The sequence below is a fragment of the Macrobrachium nipponense genome, chromosome 39, assembly GCF_015104395.2.
Source record: "Macrobrachium nipponense isolate FS-2020 chromosome 39, ASM1510439v2, whole genome shotgun sequence".
NCBI classification, from domain to species: Eukaryota; Metazoa; Arthropoda; class Malacostraca; order Decapoda; family Palaemonidae; genus Macrobrachium; species Macrobrachium nipponense.
This window is the reverse complement of record NC_061099.1, coordinates 28,980,435-28,998,747: the sequence shown is the minus strand read 5'-3', so window position 1 is coordinate 28,998,747 and position 18,313 is coordinate 28,980,435.

Here is an 18,313-nt window from a genome sequence, read left to right as displayed (position 1 = left end):
GTTTATTCTCGACCGAAAATTAATCCTATCTTTTAGTTCTATCTTTATTTTCATTTTTGTCTCTGCCCGTCTCGCACGGGGCTCAGTTTGTGTTACATAACCGCAAGGTCCCTAACAACCTGGCGACACGTGTTTGTAATGCCCCTTCAGTGCCAATGAACTGTCCGATAGAACTAACCCTTGTAGAATAAGGTTAGATTAAGTATAAGTTTAGTAAGAGAAAATTATATGCGTACTTATATTTTATAATTTGTTATTCTCTCATTTTTAAATATTATGTTAAGTTTATTAGCTAAGCTTTGAGAATAATATGCCGGGGCAAGATACTATTTAGTATACGTTTCAGTTTATTACAATTGATTTTTTTTCTTGTTCTCATCTATACGTAAGGGTCTTTAACAAGAGAACTTTGAATAATTCGTAGAATGTATCTTTTCAAAAGTCTAATGGTAAATTAATATATCCATAACTGGTGGTTGCGAGTAAATGAGGTAAACGTTGTTTTAAATGACTGTAACAAACTAAATTAGTTTAAGTTCCTTGGAGGAGAGAGAAAGAGGATTATCTCATGGGAAAAGCAATTTTTTCGCCATTTCAACCCATTTAGGGTTAATATGGCTCTTAAGATGGGAAGGTATTATGAATCCCTTTGCTTTCGCCATTCGATTACAATATTAGTTAAAGTACAAACATCACAGAATCTCTCTCTCTCTCTCTCTCTCTCTCTCTCTCTCTCTCTCTCTCCTATTTTTGTGCTGCCATCAATACTTTTACAGATGCACTGAAATTTTGGATCTCAAAACCCGCCAATGAAGCCTGCCTGAGGCAAAGGACGGATTAATAAAACTCGGCGACAAAATGACATCGCTCTCACTCGGTCGGAGTCGGTCCCCAGCTCCTGGACCAGTTCGGAGCTCCTCACCTTACGGGCTGTCCCCCTTACTCACAAGTCTGTGTGGCCCCCCGGGCCGGGGGAGCAATGGACCTCCGCCAGACGCCCTTGAAGAAGTCCCTTCTGTCGTCTGTGCTTTTACGAAGCAATATCCCAGCAAAAAGGTAAAGTACGAGAGCGTAGTGGCAGTCTCTGTATTACTTCTACATTACTTCCCTTTGTGTCTGTGTTTGTGCGAACCTCCATAATGACTCAATCCCCACAGCTGTATTCCCGTAAAATATATTTTGATTTAAGAGCTGCGGTTCCCTTGAATGTGGTTTTGTTGATATTTCCCCCGGCCCCCCTTCTCTTTACCATAACGTTTGAGTAGTAATTCATTCATTCTTTGTCATCTGAGGAAGCTGAGAACGTAAGATTTGTATTAACCACATATCCAACCCCTTTGTGTTTTGCCCACATGTTCATAAGACGTCTGTGTTGCGGGTATTCCTCGTGATGTGGATCTTCCCTATCCTTAGAGCTCTGGGTGCTTATATGTGCGCTGTAAATCAACCCATGGCTTTCCCTTCCCTAGTAATTAAGAACTGGACACTGCAGCTTATCCTACTTCGCTCCTCCCCCTAAAACTCCCTCTCCTACAGCTAAATGACCCCCTATTATCATACTTTTCCACACCTGGTGCTGTCGTACAAATCTCATTTCCAGACAACAAAAATGCCCCAAGAAAGCCGGCGCCAAGATGTGACAAAACTAAGAGACAAAGGATGCAAGGAAGGAAGGCAACTGGAGAAGCGAGTCTGAGAGTCCTTCGCCTAGCAGATTTAGTCCTGACCACACCGGGGTGACATCCCGGTCATACAGACCTCCTTATCTTGTTGTTGTTGTTGGAGTATTAAGCTGGCTTTATGCCAGCACGGGCTTTAGCTAATGTAGCAGCCCTTAGGTCATTTGAATTATTTTTAGGTGCATTGGTGATTTAAGGATATGAGGCGATCTTTTTATTTATGATTTCTATGGAATGTGCAGGTGGAATGGTATGGATTCAAAGGTGAAAGGAAAAGTGAATAGGCAAGGTTACAAACCCCTTTAAACCCTAAGGTACCCATTAGTAGAAGATAAAGATCGATAGTAGCGAGTCCTGGCGAGTCAGAGATAGCCAGTAATGAAATCGAAAAATTTGTAGTCGTAGAAAAACGGAAAAAAAAGCGCAACTCTATGGAGTTCAAGTACCATATTTCACTTTACGAAAAAAAAAAAAGCAGAGAGCGTCGATCGTTTAGCAATAGGGAACGACGAAGGAAAAACGAAATATTATCAGTTTTAGAAACATGATGTCCTTATCTCTGTTCGGGGTCGAGACTTTTCTCTCCCTAAGCTTATTTCCCCGCGCTCGGCTACTCAAGACTACAATTTGTCAAAACACAAGGTTCGTTTGGTTATGAAACTTGCCCGACACAGTTCTTTTCCATACTTAATTACTGTCTACAACAATTCGTCTACAACAATTCATCTACAACAATTCATCTACATATACATTTCATCTAAATATACAATTCATCTACATCAATTCATCTACAGCAATTCATCTACAACAATTCATCTACAACAATTCAACTACAACAATTCATCTACAACAATTCATCTATATAAAAAAAATATATCTCCAAAAATGAGAGATGCTGAGAGCTGTTAGTAGTAAACAAGCGCTTGCCAGGTTTGTTTTCTTAATTACTAAAATACCACTACATGGCGATTTTCCTTTCTTATGAAAAACAATAACTCAGCAACAACATGCTACAGTTTTTACGAGGCTGTTAGCAGTAAACAAGCACTTATAAAAAAAATTTTCTTAATGACTAACCTACCACTGCATGGCAATTTTCCTTTCTTAGTTAGAGTAATACGTATCAACAACAACATTCTTCAGTTTTTTCGAGGCTTTTTTATATACTGTAATTCCAAGAGAAACCAGAAAATACGGCAAATGGCAAAAAGTACGAATGAAGCACCACAATCAATAATATTTAGTGCCTTCGAAGATTGTAGTGTGGCTGCTGTGTCTAGACTCCCGTTGACGCGGAGTCTTAAAAGGACAGTGCGCTCTATAAGGGTACAAAACAATGCAGTTCCAGCCTTACCAAGGAATTGCAACGAATTAATTTTTCCTGATGGATATACAAAATCTCTCAAAGGCGAGACATTCTTAGCATATGATTCAGGGCAAGGTGATAAACGAATGCTGATTTTTGCTACGAAACGCAACCTTCATTTGCTTTCAAGAAGTAATCAATGGTTTGCCGATGGAACATTTAAGACTGTTCCATTGTTGTTTCACCAATTGTATACTTTGCATTGTTTAACAGAAAAAGCATCATTGCCACTAGTATTTGCTTTACTACCCAACAAATCTGAGGAAACATATGGCCAGCTTTTACAGAAAATAAAAAAAATTTTACCATCTTGTACACCTTCAACTGTAAGAGTAGATTTCGAAAAGGCTATGCAGAATGCATTCCTTAAAGAATTCCCTAATATAAGTCACTTTTGTCAAAGTGTATTTCGTTCGGTGCAGAGAAATGGTCTCCAGAGATTATACGAAACTGATTCAGACTTTGCTTTGAGACTTCGGATGCTACCTGCCATTGCATTTGTACCAGTCGAAAATGTTATCAAGTCATTCGAGATATTATGCGCAAATAATATTTTCCCTGATGACGCGCAGGAGGTAATAGATTACTTTGAGGACACTTGGATTGGGCGCCTTGGCCGGAGAAATATGCGAAGGCCTCCTATCTTTGTTTTTTAATGTTCTTAAGGTTTTTTTATTTTGTACTCAAATACCAGTTCTTTTTAATAGTTTGTATTGTAATTTTATATTATAATTTTTATCTAAAGATATCCATAACTTTCCTTTATGTTTTATATCTATGCATACAGTAACAATATTGTAACTTTTATCCAAATATATACAAACTAAGTAAAAGTATTGTAATTTTGATCAAAATATATCCAAAATAGGTAAAAACATTGTCATTTTTATCCAACTTTATCCTATATAATAAAGACCCTCCTGTATTTATGGTTTTATATATTTAAATATATACCAAAAGCTACCAGGAATATTTACGCTTAAAACAGTATCTAAAAGGGAAGGTATTTAAAAAGGTGATTCAAAGAATAATATGGTAACAGACCATTTTACAAATACACCATTACTGAAAGCAGCAAACTATCCGAATAACGAATATTAAAAAGGGAAGTTTTTTAAGACGGTGATTCAAAGAATATGGTAACAGACCAATTTCCCAAATCCATCATTACTGAAAGCAGCAAACTATCCAAATTTATAGTAGGTTACTTAAAAGGGAATAGGCAGAGACGTTCGAGCTGTAACCATGGCAGGACGTACTTCGCTGAGTAAAGCACCGGACGGGTATTTTGAAGATAAAACTTCAGTTCAATCAACATGTGAAGCGGAAATACTTAAAGAAGATTTAAATATGTCAACAACGTCAGAGGATGGATATGAGGTGTACGTTAACAAAAAAAGGATAAAGAAGACACGGCAGATGGAAGGCAAAAAATTAAAGCAATTTGAAGGGGCTGTGCCGAAAGCTACAAATGCAGTGAGAACTAAAAGTGACTGGGTATGAAGAATTACTTTAAAAATAGATAACATTTTTGGAAAGATCTTTTTGAAAGTCAAGGAAATGTTGAGGATGATACTTGTATTCCCATATAGGGATGAAATCTTATATGCATTAAATACAGGAAAATCTACAGCACCAGGTGAAGACGGAGTTCCATATGATATTTTGAATTGCCTTGTGATGTTAAAAAATAGCCCTATTGTTGACTTGTTTAATTTGTCATATACCAATGGGAGATTGCCAAGGGCTTGGAAGGGGTTTTAGACCAGTTTCACTGACCTCTTGCTTTTGTAAAATGATGGAAAGGGTAATACGAAACAGGTTAGATTATAAAATTGGAGGTTTATTCTCTGAAAATTTATATGGTTTTATTAAAGGTAAATCGACTGCTGACTGTATTATAAAGGTATTAGGTAACAATAAATCTAACTATAGGTTGTTTGTAGATTTACAGAATGCTTTTGATAAAGCAAATAAAAACATTATATTGGAAGAATTAGTTAATAAAGGAATATCAGGAAATTTGTTGAAGTGGATAAAAGACTATTTGTGTGACAGAAAAGGTAAAGTGATTTTCCAGGGGGTTGAATCTGATGTTTTTGATATAAGCTTAGGTACTCCTCAAAGGGGTGTGTTAAGTCCTATACTATTTAATGTCCTAATGGATAGAATTGCAAGGTTTAATTTTGGAAATGATGTACAAACTATTATTTATGCTGATGATATTGTTATTCAGTGTCATAACTTTTCTACTATGCAAAATATAGTTAATCAGATTCAAGAGTTATGTATTAATTCTGGTTTACTAATTAATATTAATAAAAGTAAATATCAGTCAAGAATAGAATGTAAAACAGATTTAGTTATGAATAATCTTAAACTGCAAAAGGTACAATCTTATAAATATTTAGGTTTTAATATTGGATTTAAATATAATTATGAACATATAGCCTATGTAAAAAAATTGTGTATTAGTAGACTTAAACCTTTAAGAGTATTGGCAAATTGTGGAAAGGGAATTGGTATCCCATTGTTAAGAATGATATATTTGACAACCATACGGTCAATTATTGATTATTCTGCTCCACTTCTGGCATTGTTTCCTAACAATAAGATAAGGCAATTGGAACTCATTCAAAATGAGGCATTAAGGGTTGTCTTGGGTTGTCCAAAAACAACTCGTATTGAAGTAATGAGAATGGAAACAAATATGCCCAGTGTGTGTGATAGAATAAAAGAAATAACAATGATGTGTGTAATGAGAATGATTAGGAGAGGTGAAAAGTACTTTCACAATATATATTATGGAATTGATAAAGCAAAAATAAATGTATATACCAAAAAGTTACTTAAAAATCTGAAGGAGTACAATTTGACTCCGTTATGTGACTTATTTGAAGAAAAAATATCTATATGTCCTTGGAGTTTAAAATGTATAAATATAGATATAGAAAATCTGGATTATAAAAAGAGAGAGTATGATACTATTGAATTAAAATATTATTTTTTAGAAAAAAATAATAAATGTAAAAGGATTAATTCTGTTCATATGTATTGTGATGGATCGGTTAGTGAACATGTAGCTGGATGGGATTATAAATTGTTTTATGATGGAATCTGTTAGTGAAAACATGGAGCTTGGATGTGGACTTTTATTAAATTGTGTTTATGATGAAAATGGAAAATGTGAGTTAAAAAAAGAAAGTTTTAAAATAGATGGAACAAATTGTAGCACTGTTTCTGAATTATATGCAATATATGAAGGATTAAAAGCAGATTCTGATATTAGGAAAGATATTTGTATTTTTGTAGACAGCCAAAGTGCATTAAAATCATTGAAGGCTAAAGAACCCCGTTATAAAGTTGTTGTAAATAAATGTAGAAATTTGGTTTATAATATTCATTTAAATAATAATAAAGTTGAATTTATATGGATACCTTCCCATGTAAATATATATTATAATGATATTGCAGATAAGCTAGCTAAACGGGGCAAAAAAATATGGAAGTGATATTTTTGAATTAATAAGTCTTAATAATATTAAAAGTCATATAAGATCAGTTAGAAATCAAAATGAGCTATTAACTATCAAGCTATTACTGGAAAAGGGAAGTAGTTGTTTATATCATTATTTGAAAATTTCTGAAGGAACAAATGTAACTTATGGAAAACGATCTACTTTGTTTGAAAGTTTGGTTATGAGACTTAGATTGGGATATAAGTATTATTGAGAATTTAATAAAGACAAAAATGTACCTTGTAAATTTTGTAAACAGGACAAAAGTCATAAGTTGTATCGTTATATTATGGAATGCAAAGAATTTGATGGAATCAGAAATGATTCCATTGCAGATCTGTATGAACAAATATGTTTTATAATTAATAATAATAAAATAACTGATTTTATTAAAAATGTAAGGGAAACCATATTGTATTTTAAAATAAAATAACTGTGTTATTGGGAAAGGGAAGATATAGGAACACTATACTTCCCTTTTGATGTAAATTATCAATAGAATTTTTGATTTGATTTGATTTGATTTAAAAGGGAATTCGTTTAAAACGGTGACTCTAAGAATACTTGCTGTCGTTGTTTAGGCCCTCCCTCCTCAACTGCATATCTATATCGATATTTTGCCGTAGATGAATTGTTGTAGATGAATTGTATATGTAGATGAATTGTTGTAGACGAATTGTTGTAGACGAATTCGCCGGATACCACACACACAATTAGATAATATATATATATATTATATCTATAATATATATATAATATAATATTATTATTATAATATATGTATATGTACTATGTTTATGTTAGAATGTTATGTATTGGTATATGTATATGTATATGGTATGTGGGGAATTTTATGGTATATGGTATATGTATATTGGTATATTGGTAATTATGTATATGTATAAGGTATATAGATCTATATATCTATCTATGATGTACATATGTACATAATTACATATGTACATTGTACATATGTCATATGTATATTATGTATATATGTATATATATATATATATATATATATATATATATATGTGTGTGTATATATCTATATATATATATATATATATATATATATATATATATATATATATATATATATATACAGCATTCTTCTTCCTTGTCCCTGTAATTTGATCCTTACATAGGAATTGCTACCTGTTAGATTGCCGTTCTAATCTGATTATTGTTAATATAAATACATGTCATTTATAGTTATCCTACATGGTTTACCTACAATATTTCCTTGATAAGTAGAGCTCTCATCTCGGTAAAACCCCCATTTTTTGCGTTTTCCCTGTTCAAACAGCAGTCGGATCCCAGAATTCTTATCTGGTAAGTAAGTAGTTATCCTTATGAGTCCAACCATGCCAATAATGTAGCCTTTTCCCAGGTAAAACGAAAAATTGGTGGGACTTGCCAGGGAAAACCGTAATTATTGCCAGATCTCCCAAAATGCAACGCTGCATCCTCAATTCTTGCCTCTCTTGCAAATTGCTGTTATCAGCGACTAGCTAAGCTAAAGCTGAATTTGAGACGAAGTAAATCTGCAAGCACAATCAAGGAATTCCACATTGTAATTACAGCTGTATATTTTAACTTATTTTAGAATGGGAAAGGAAAATCGTGACTGGAAATATTCTGAGGGAGATGATAGGCCACGTGCACCCAGAAATAGTTGCGGTGAGTAGAGAGCATTGATTAATTATCGACACAATTGCTTTATTCGCTAATGCATGTTAGCCTGTATGTTTTCATCTTAGGATAGCTAGGAAATTGAAGTGCAAAAAATCCAATTTCAGGGAAATATCGAAAAATTTCCGCTCCCCACGTGTTCTGGACAATTTCCGTGTCCATGCATTACATAGATAGACAATAAAACCGATGTCGAATAAATACGCTCTCTCTCTCTCTCACGTTAGAAAAATTGTAATATCGCTAAAAGAACCAAAAGTCCAGTGAATTTTTAAATGTTTCACTGTTAACATTGGTTCAATCGTTTATTTTGCATACTCGTTTATTTTTTATTTTTTCGTATCAAAATTCTTTCCGCGGCCATTCACACTCAGGCATAAAATAATTTTCGTTAAAACCCATCCCACACCTCACGCAAAGTAATAATTTTACTCTCGAGTAATATGTGCATGAATAATTCTGCAATTACATATTAAGAAGGGACCTTTTTTTCAAAATTGTTCGATCGTTTCATTAATCCCAATCGCCATTACAATAAACCGTGGTGCGAGCATACCCCTTACGGTCATGTGCCAGAAGGATGAGTAAAGGCAAGCACGCATACACGGGACCTACCCACAAACACCCTCGCATGGTAGAATTAAGTTTGTTCCTACGCACATTTGCTTTAGCTTAAAAACATAATTTATCCGTCCTTCGGAAATAAACAGAACTTATTCACTCTTATAAACACTATTAATAGTATACTGGTAAGAGGGCTGTATGCTAAAACCCATATTTCGTATACGTACGTAAACCTTTGCCTCCGCCGCTCCAATGTCCAAATGTCTCTCATCCCTTTTGTTTTTATTTTTTATTTTTTATTTAAGATTTATGATACGTTCTTTTCAAAGTGTTAGTCACACTCCCTGAGTCCCTAAAACTAACCCGCATCTGGACTCCCCACGACATTCCTTCCCAGAAGGAAACCAAAAAACCAACTTCGGCCTCACGAATACATTAAAAATTCACGCTATAGCCGGCTTTGTCCGTGCGTGAAATAAACCCCAAATTTACTTTCGGGAACGTGCAGACGCTCCCCAAACCAAATTTCAGAGATATCTTTTTTTTCATAATTTTTTTTTCTCTCTCTCTCTCTCTCTTCCTTTCCCTTTTTCACGCTAACCCCCAAATTTACTTTTGGGAACGGGCAGACGCTCCCCGAACCAAATTTCAGAAAAATCTTTTTTATTGTTATTTTTTTCTCTCTCTTTTCCTTTTCTCTTTTCACTCTACAGCCGGCCTTGTCCGTGCGTGAAGCAAACCCCAAAATCGTTCATTTAGAACAAATTTACGGCTTACGAGACATCTTAGAATGCCCAACACGAAGGAATCGGTCATAAGAAGCACATTGCGTCCTAAAGACAACGTCCTCCCCACCTACCCCCAATATTGAATTGTATACCGTTCTTTGAACGTCATTTTACCTAACGCTCAATTGCCAGGGACAAGCCTAACCAAGAGTGCCACTAGCTGTGTCTGCAGAGCATCCTTACAACCAGCCACCCACCCTCCCCCGAACCATTTTTGTTCTCTCTCTCTCTCTCTCTCTCTCTCTCTCTCTCTCTCTCTCTCTCTCTCTCTCTCTCTCTCTCTCTCTCTCTCCCAGCCCCTGTCCTAAACCCTCTCTTATACTAGCATCTTGCAAGCCGAGGACTATAAAGCATTTAGATTGGGAAGGGGATGGGATTGACGGGACAACCCTTGTTTGACTGGTTCCAAGAAAAGTAGCTGCTCAAAGAAGGAGAGGGAGGACGAATAATCAAGAGTGGATAAACTTGCAAGGGAAGAACAAGAAAGAAAGGATAAAAGGGAAGAACAAGAAAGACTGGATAAACTTGCAAGGGAAGAATAAGAAAGACTGGATAGGATTTAACAGGAAGAAAAGCAAAGGCCCCGTGAACTCCAGTTGGCCCGAACTGGTACTGGCAGTACCACTCAGGCCCCCAGCACGTCCTTACTCGCCCAGGCTAATACTTTCATGCCCAATGGTCTGAGGCTGAACCCAAGGTGTGGTTCGATCAGGTGGAAAGGGTACTTAGTACATACCCACTTGCTCCTACCGAAGTCTCCCTAGTCATGGGGAAACATCTTGGAGGAAAGGGGTTAGTGGCCTTCAATGTCGTCCCTGAGGAGGATCAAGGAAAGCTAGAGGAAGTGCGGAAGGCGATCATTAAAGTGTGCCAAATAACCCCTAGACGTTGGAGACAACGTTGGCTGGGCCAAATAAAGGAATCAGGTCAAACCTGGTCCAAATGGGCATACCAGTTGAACAGGGCCCTCAACAAATGGTTAAAGTCCCTTGGTGCCTCCTCTGCAGCTGAGTTCTTAGAGCAATTAAAAATAGAAAACTTCTTACACTATGCCCCTCCTGCACTCGCCACACACATCTGTGAGAAAGCTCCCATGACACTCTACCTAAGAATGGGCATTCACAGAAGCCCATTGTATGCAGGTTCTGCAAGAAACCCAGCCATTCCACAGAGCAGGGCCGAAACAGGATCCAGGCCTCGCCAAAAGCACCTTTCAAACCCCCTCCTGGGAGTCCACCCCAACGAGTCCCCCTGACTCGTTGGGTACCAAACAACAAGCCAAACTATTCCGTGGGAGCGCTATCCCGAAGAGATTTCGGCAACGAACAATGCAAAGACTGTGGCCAGAAGGGTCACATGTATGCATGGTATTGACTTTGTTCCCTATATTTGGTGACCCCTGCCATTGCTCTGGTAGTTCTGAATCCTGCATCCTTAGGCCCTCCCACCAAGGGTCCCATATAAGTAGCACCTCCGTAAGGTAATTACTCGACCCACCAGGCCAATGCTTTCAATGACACTGACGCATAAATCTCCCTAATACAGAAGAATAAGGTCCTCCACAAGACCACCATTGACCGAAAAATCCTCATCACCCTTGAGAGTATCAACGGTGGCAAAATGATACTCCCCACTGACTGCTTGAGGGTCACACAACCTCACAGATCCAAAATATGCACACTTGCAGTAGCAAGCTACCTTCCCAGTGGTTATGACATCCTCCTGGAACAGGAATTCCCGTCCCCCTACAGTTTACGTCACTCCCAGAGTCCCAGCCCCTCCAATAATTCATCAGGCATAAAATGCCTTAGCCCTCACTGTCACTGCCACTCGAGAGCCCTGCGCAGTGCCAATCTCCGACTGTCAGGAATGACGAGCCCCTGAGAAATTTACTTCCTGTGTCTGGCTCGGCTTCACAACCCATGCCAGAGCACTCCTCATATCTCCTTTCCGGTGGTTAAAGCTTTACACCAAACCCACTGCCAATGTCACTTGGATACCCTGAGCAGTACCAAGCTCCTTTCATCCCGAATATCAAACCCATTCAGAATTTAATCTCAGTGCCCAAGCGCAACAGAGTCTCTCTTCAGGAGATCCTAGTCCGTACCCCTCTCTTCTCCCAGACTGACACTGCTACCAGCGTCGGTAAGAGAGATGGAATATCCTGACCACAGTGGAAGCTCATCACACAGCATGGCCGTGCCTGTGCTGGTCACTGTAACCTGTGAGCCTCCCATGTCCACCAATGCCTCTTCTTCTCTTTCCTTGTTTGTAGCTGACCAGTCCCTGAGTAAGGACTCTGCCATCTCGCCATTGGCCAATGAAGTTAAGGAACTGCAACAGCTTGTATTAGGACCTTTAGGAAATGCCCCTGCTCCCAGTGCCACAGCAGCCAGAGCAGGTGGCACTCTGCCTGCCTCAGACTTGGTTCCCCAATTCCACCAACAACGTCGACCCCGAAGCTTAAAAGATGCCCCAGGAAGAAGGGTAGACGTCGTAAAGCCTACAGGTAGCTTAAGAGAGCCCTTGAGTTTTCTTTGCACTAGTGTCAATCTGGCCAGTGCCTCAATCTACTTCCGAAGGAATCTGGCACCTCTAAACAAGTAGGATGCAAGGTCTCTTCCCTAACTCATACTTCCTCTAATTTTTTATTTGATTCCACTTCTTCTCGTAATATTTTTGCTCTTTTCAAACTTTGATCATTTTCTAATACTTTCTTTTCTTTTGTCTCCCTACAATTCTTTATTCAGTATAACTTGCAATTTTATCTCTTATTTTAATTGTTTTTGTGACAAACTTGCCCCATTCCTGAAATTATTTCTGAGCCGATAATGGCCCCTCATTTTATTTTTTTTTATTCTCATTCTGCGAATGCAGATTTCCAGATCGCCAGATCTAACAGTGCTGCAAGTCCCTTGACTTCCTTACTATAGGCAGAAGAGCCTCGCTTGCATAACCATCCTGGCACTCCCCACGATGATTTAGCCTTTTCAATAGGTTAACAAATTAGATCTTGGCATATAAATCATAAATTCTGCTATTAAATTATGTTAATTTCCAGCAAATATCCAAGCCAACGAATAGCACAGCTAAAAGTGGCTCCTATTAAATTACTATCATATTATTTCGTTCATGTACCGTCGTCCCATGTAACGTGGCAACACCTAACCTAAGACCACGTATACTTCGTTGTAATGCTTCATTAAGCGAAAATAACTGCGTGCCTTTAACTGCGTAAAGTTACTCATATATACATATATATATATATATATATATATATATATATATATATATATATATATATATATATCAGCTGATTAACTCGGAACCACCTGGGAAATCTCTGATTACAATTGATAAACCCCCTCTCTCTCTCTCTCTCTCTTTCTCATTCCTGTTAGGATAGCTGCTTCTCACCCCCTTTCCTATTATGGCTGAACTTGGACTTAAAGGGCTTTAGAAGTCTTGCTATTTATCTCAGCAGCCTCAAAAACTGTTTTAAACACTAATATCTGTTGTTTTCAGTTATTTTTACGAGTTGCCCCTCCCACTCTTTTCACACCCCCCTGTTCCTTTCAGGGCTTAACTTGGGCTTGAAGGGCATAGGGAGTGTCACTGTTCATCTCAGCAACCTCAAAAACTATGGATTAGACACTAATAATTTTTCACATTTCACCCCATTCCCGTCCCTTTCTCACCCATCTCCCAATAAGGGCTGAACTTGGACTTAAAAGGCATCGGGAGTTTCACTGTTCTTTTCAGCGACCTTGAAAGCTATGGATTGTGCACTAATATCTGTTGTTTTGGTTATTTTCCCATTTCACCGCCCTCTACCCCCTTCACAACCCCCTATCAATGGCGCCTGAACTTGGACTTAAATGGCATTGGGAGTGTCACTATTCTTTTCAGTGACCTATGAAACTATGGACTAGGCTGTCATATCTGTTGTTTTGGTCATTTTTACATTTCACTCCCGTACCACCCCCTTCCCACCCCCTCGCAATTAGGGCTGAACTTGGACTTAAAGAGCATCGGGGGTGTCACTATTCGTCTCATTGACCTCGAAAACTATGGATTAGACACTAATATCTGGCATATTGGTTATTTTTACATTTCACCCCTTCCCTTCCAAAACCCCCCCCCCTCCCTCCCCCAATTGGGGGCTGACTTGGACTTAAAGGGCATCGGGAGTGTTACTGGTCTTCTAAAACACCAAGCAAACTATGGATTAGAATCAAATATCTGTCGTTTTCTGCCATTTTTACATCCCCCCTTCCCACAACCCACCCCACATGCTACCAGTGATGCCTTAACCCCACGTGTTCATTCTCAGATGATAAATAGTAATACATGCATACATGCATCCATTGTTACACACACACACACACACACATACACACACACACACACACACACACACACACATATATATAATATATATATATATATATATATATATATATATATATATATATATATATATATATATATATAATATATATATAATGATTTTGTAAAGTGCTTGAAGCTCCTATTCAAAGAAATATTTCTAACCAATTGTATAATTGCGAATGGAGTCGCGTGAAATAAAATATATTATTTGATTCGTGCCCTGGTTTCCAATTCATTATTCGTCCAAGATTTCCACAGAACTTTTCAATAGCTGGCTGACAATTCAGAAATGTGGGAATCAGTAAGTCATTATCAAAATACGTCGAATTTCGTAAAGTTGGGTGACCTCATGAAAATCCATTGGACGATGCATATTGGTATGAAGTCTGTTTTTCATATGATAGTAAATATTATCTAAAATAAAAGCATTATTAATTATAATAATATAATAATAATAATAATAATAATAATAATAATAATAATAATAATAATAAACATTATTATTATTTTTATTAATTATAATAATAATAATAATAATAATAATAATAAACATTATTATTATTTTTTTCTTTTTGCTCTATCACAGTCCTCCAATTCGACTGGGTGGTATTTATAGCGTGGGGTTCCGGGTTGCATCCTGCCTCCTTAGGAGTCCATCACTTTTCATACTATGTGCGCGCTTCTAGGATCACACTCTTCTGCATGAGTCCTGGAGCTACTTCAGCCTCTAGTTTTTCTAGTGCTCCTATGATTATGGGTACAATTTCCACTGACATATCCCATATCCTTCTATTTCTATTTTCAGATCTTGATACTTATCCATTTTTTCCGTCTCTTTTTTTCAACTCTGGTGTCCCATGATATTGCGACATCAATGAGTGATACTTTCTTCTTGACTTTGTCAATCAACGTCACGTCTGGTCTATATGCACATATGCACCTATCCGTTCTGAACCATAGTCCCAGAGGATCTTTGCCTGATCGTTTTCTATCACTCCCTCAGGTTGGTGCTCGTACCACTTATTACTGCAAGGTAGCTGATGTTTCTTGCACAGGCTTTTGCCACTGAATCATGCCTCTTTTTGTACTGGTTCTGTGCAAGTGCCGGGCATTCGCTTGCTATGTGGTTTATGGTTTCATTTTTCATATTGCACTTCCTACATGTGGGAGAGATGTTATTTTCATCTATCGTTCTTTGAACATATCTGGTTCTTAGGGCCTAACTTGTGCCGCTGTTATCATTCCTTCAGTTTCCTTCTTGAGCTCTCCCCTTAGTAGCCATTGCCATGTGTCATTGCTGGCTAGTTCTTTAGTCTGTCTCATGTGTTATCCGTGCATTGGTTTGTTGTGCCAGTCCTCTGTTCTGTTTGTCCATCTCCTGTCTGTATATTTCTGGGTCTTCGTCTACTTTTATTAGTCCTTCTTCCCATGCACTCTTTAGCCACTCGTCTTCACTGGTTTTCAGATATTGCCCCAGGTGCTCTGTTCTCGATGTTGACGCAGTCCTCTATACTTAGTAGTCCTCGCCCTCCTTCCTTTCGTGTTATGCATAGTCTGTCCGTATTTGCTCTTGGGTGTAGTGCGTTGTGTATTGTCATAAGTTTCCTAGTTATCTGATCTATGCTGCAGAGTTCTGCCCTCGTCCATTCCACTATGCCTGCGCTGTATCTGATTACTGGCACTGCCCATGTGTTTATGGCTTTTATCATATTTCCGGCATTGAGTTTTGACTTGAATATCGCCTTGAGTCTCTGCATATATTGTTTCCTGATCGTGTCCTTCATCTCTTGGTGTTTTATATCCCCTCCTTCCATTATTCCCAGGTATTTGTATCCAGTCTCAGCTATGTGTTTGATGTTGCTCCCATCTGGTAGCTTTATCCCTTCAGTTCTCGTTACTTTGCCTTTTTGTATGTTGACTAAGACGCATTTTTCTATTCCAAACTCCATCCTGATGTCCCCAGATACAATCCTTACAGTCTGGATTAGGGTATCTATTTCCTTGATGCTCTTACCATACAGCCTGATGTCGTCCATGAACATCAGATGGTTGATTCTGTTGCCTCTTTTCTTGAGTTGGTACCCAGTACTTTTGACATGGGAATCATGGCTACTTCGAAGAGTAGTGGGGGACAGTGAGTCGCCCTGGAAGATCCCTCTCCTGATATTAACCTCTGCTAGTCTTATTCCAGATCTTGTAAGTATTGTATTCCATTGCGCATTGTATTTTTGAGGAAGCTGGTGGTGTTTCCTCTGCCCCATATATTTTCAGGCATTCTATCAGCCATGTGTGTAGTATCATGTCGAAGGCTTTCTTATAGTCTATCCATGCCATGCTTAGGTTGGTTTTCCTTCTCCTACTGTTCTTCATTACCATTTTGTCTATCAGGAGCTAGTCTGTTGTGCCCCTACACTTCCTTCTGCAGCCTTTCTGTGGGTGGGAGATGGTTTTTGTCTCCTCTAGGTAGTTGTATAGCCTTTTACTGATGATACCTGTTAGTAACTTCTACATTATTGGTAGGGAGGTGATAAGCCTGTAGCTACTGGCTATATTTCCCTTACTCTTGTCGTTTTGTACTAAGGATGTTCTTCCTGTGGTCATCCATTTGGGTGCATGGTGATTTGAGATACAATGCTGGAATTGTTCTGCTATTCGTGGGTGTAGGGCCTTGAATGTTTTTGAGCCAGTATCCATGGACTTCATCGGGACCTGGGGCTTTCCAGTTTGGCATTTTCTTTAGTTGGTGTCTGACTGTGTCTGTCGTGATCTCTGTGAATCTTTGTTGTTATTATTATTATTATTATTATTATTATTATGAGTTACTTGTGGTAACGCAGTGAATAAACATCTCTTATTAAAACAGGCCAGACTGCGTAGGCCTGCTGATTTTTATGTAACTGAATATTTAACAAAATCTAACCAGGTAATATTCTATAACCTAAGGCAGTTAAAAAAGCAATTTCTAGCTAAGATAAAATCTGTTTTTACTCTGGACGGTATTACTCATGTCAGGTTCGTTAACAATGATCGAGTCCGCAGGGTTTCAACCCTAACGGAACTGCGAGATATCGACCAACGAGAAATGCCAGTTATGAATGCTGTGGATAATTTGATTGTTAATATTGAAACACCCGGTGTTGCTGTGTAAGTTCTGTATTGTAATCAATGATGGCTTCTATTGATTTTGAAAATGGTGATTACCCTATACTGACGCTAGATCTAGATAATTATTCTCCTCCCTTGTGTAATTATCTTGACTGTGAGTTAATATCTAATATGGTAACTGTTACATGTTTTAATATATCACTCTTGAACATACGAAGTTGTAGAAAGAATTTTATTCAATTTGTATCACATTTTGCTAGCCTGTTAACCCTGTTTTCATGAGTAATCTTTACTGAAACTTGGGTATATTCTGATATAGACTAAATTATGTAATTCCTGGATTTTACTCACATGATATATATCGAAACCATTATGGTGAAGGAGTGAAGATATTTATAAAATATGGTATACAGGCGAAAATTTTTAAAATTTCTCGTTTGTAAATGACCTCTTCGAGGTTTAAACAGTTGTTAACTTTAACAGTGTCTACGTTGTCTGCTCTGCTCTCTACCATCCCCCTACTTCCTCCCCCGAGAATAACAATACATTTATCTCTAATTACTTATCCTTCTTGAGAGATTTTCTTGCTAAGTACAAGAAAGCGATAGCATGCAGTGATTTTAATATGAATCTGTTGAATATGGGTAAATTTGGATATATTGATAATTTTATTAATGGTATGTTTGAAATGGGCTTTACGCCATTGGTCACAATACCCACCAAAATAAACATAAATAGTGTTTTGACAAGGTTCAGCCTGTTGGACCATATTTGAATTTCTAATATTGATAATGTGAATAACACTTACGTTATCCCTTATGATCTTACAGACCATTTTATTGTTATGGCTTCATTTAAGCCATTTGCTAACCAACTTATAGGTAGGGTTGCTCGAGTGAAGAGATCGTTTAGCAAGAGGAGTTTGTCGACTTTTAAGTTTCTTGTGTCTAATGTTAATCCTGGTGAGTTTGTTGTTCTCGGTTGTAATTTCGATACTGTGTATGATCCTTATTTTGCTGGTGTTTTTATTCTGAAATCTTGTAATGCTAAAAAGTCCAGGTTATATAAATTGTACTTGAAAGGTAAGATTGAGAAATTGGCCTATGCTCAATATAGAAATATGCTAACAAAAGCAATTAGACTTTCCAAACGAGTATATTATTATAGTAAATTTAAAGATGCTAGTAATGATAATGATACTTCGGA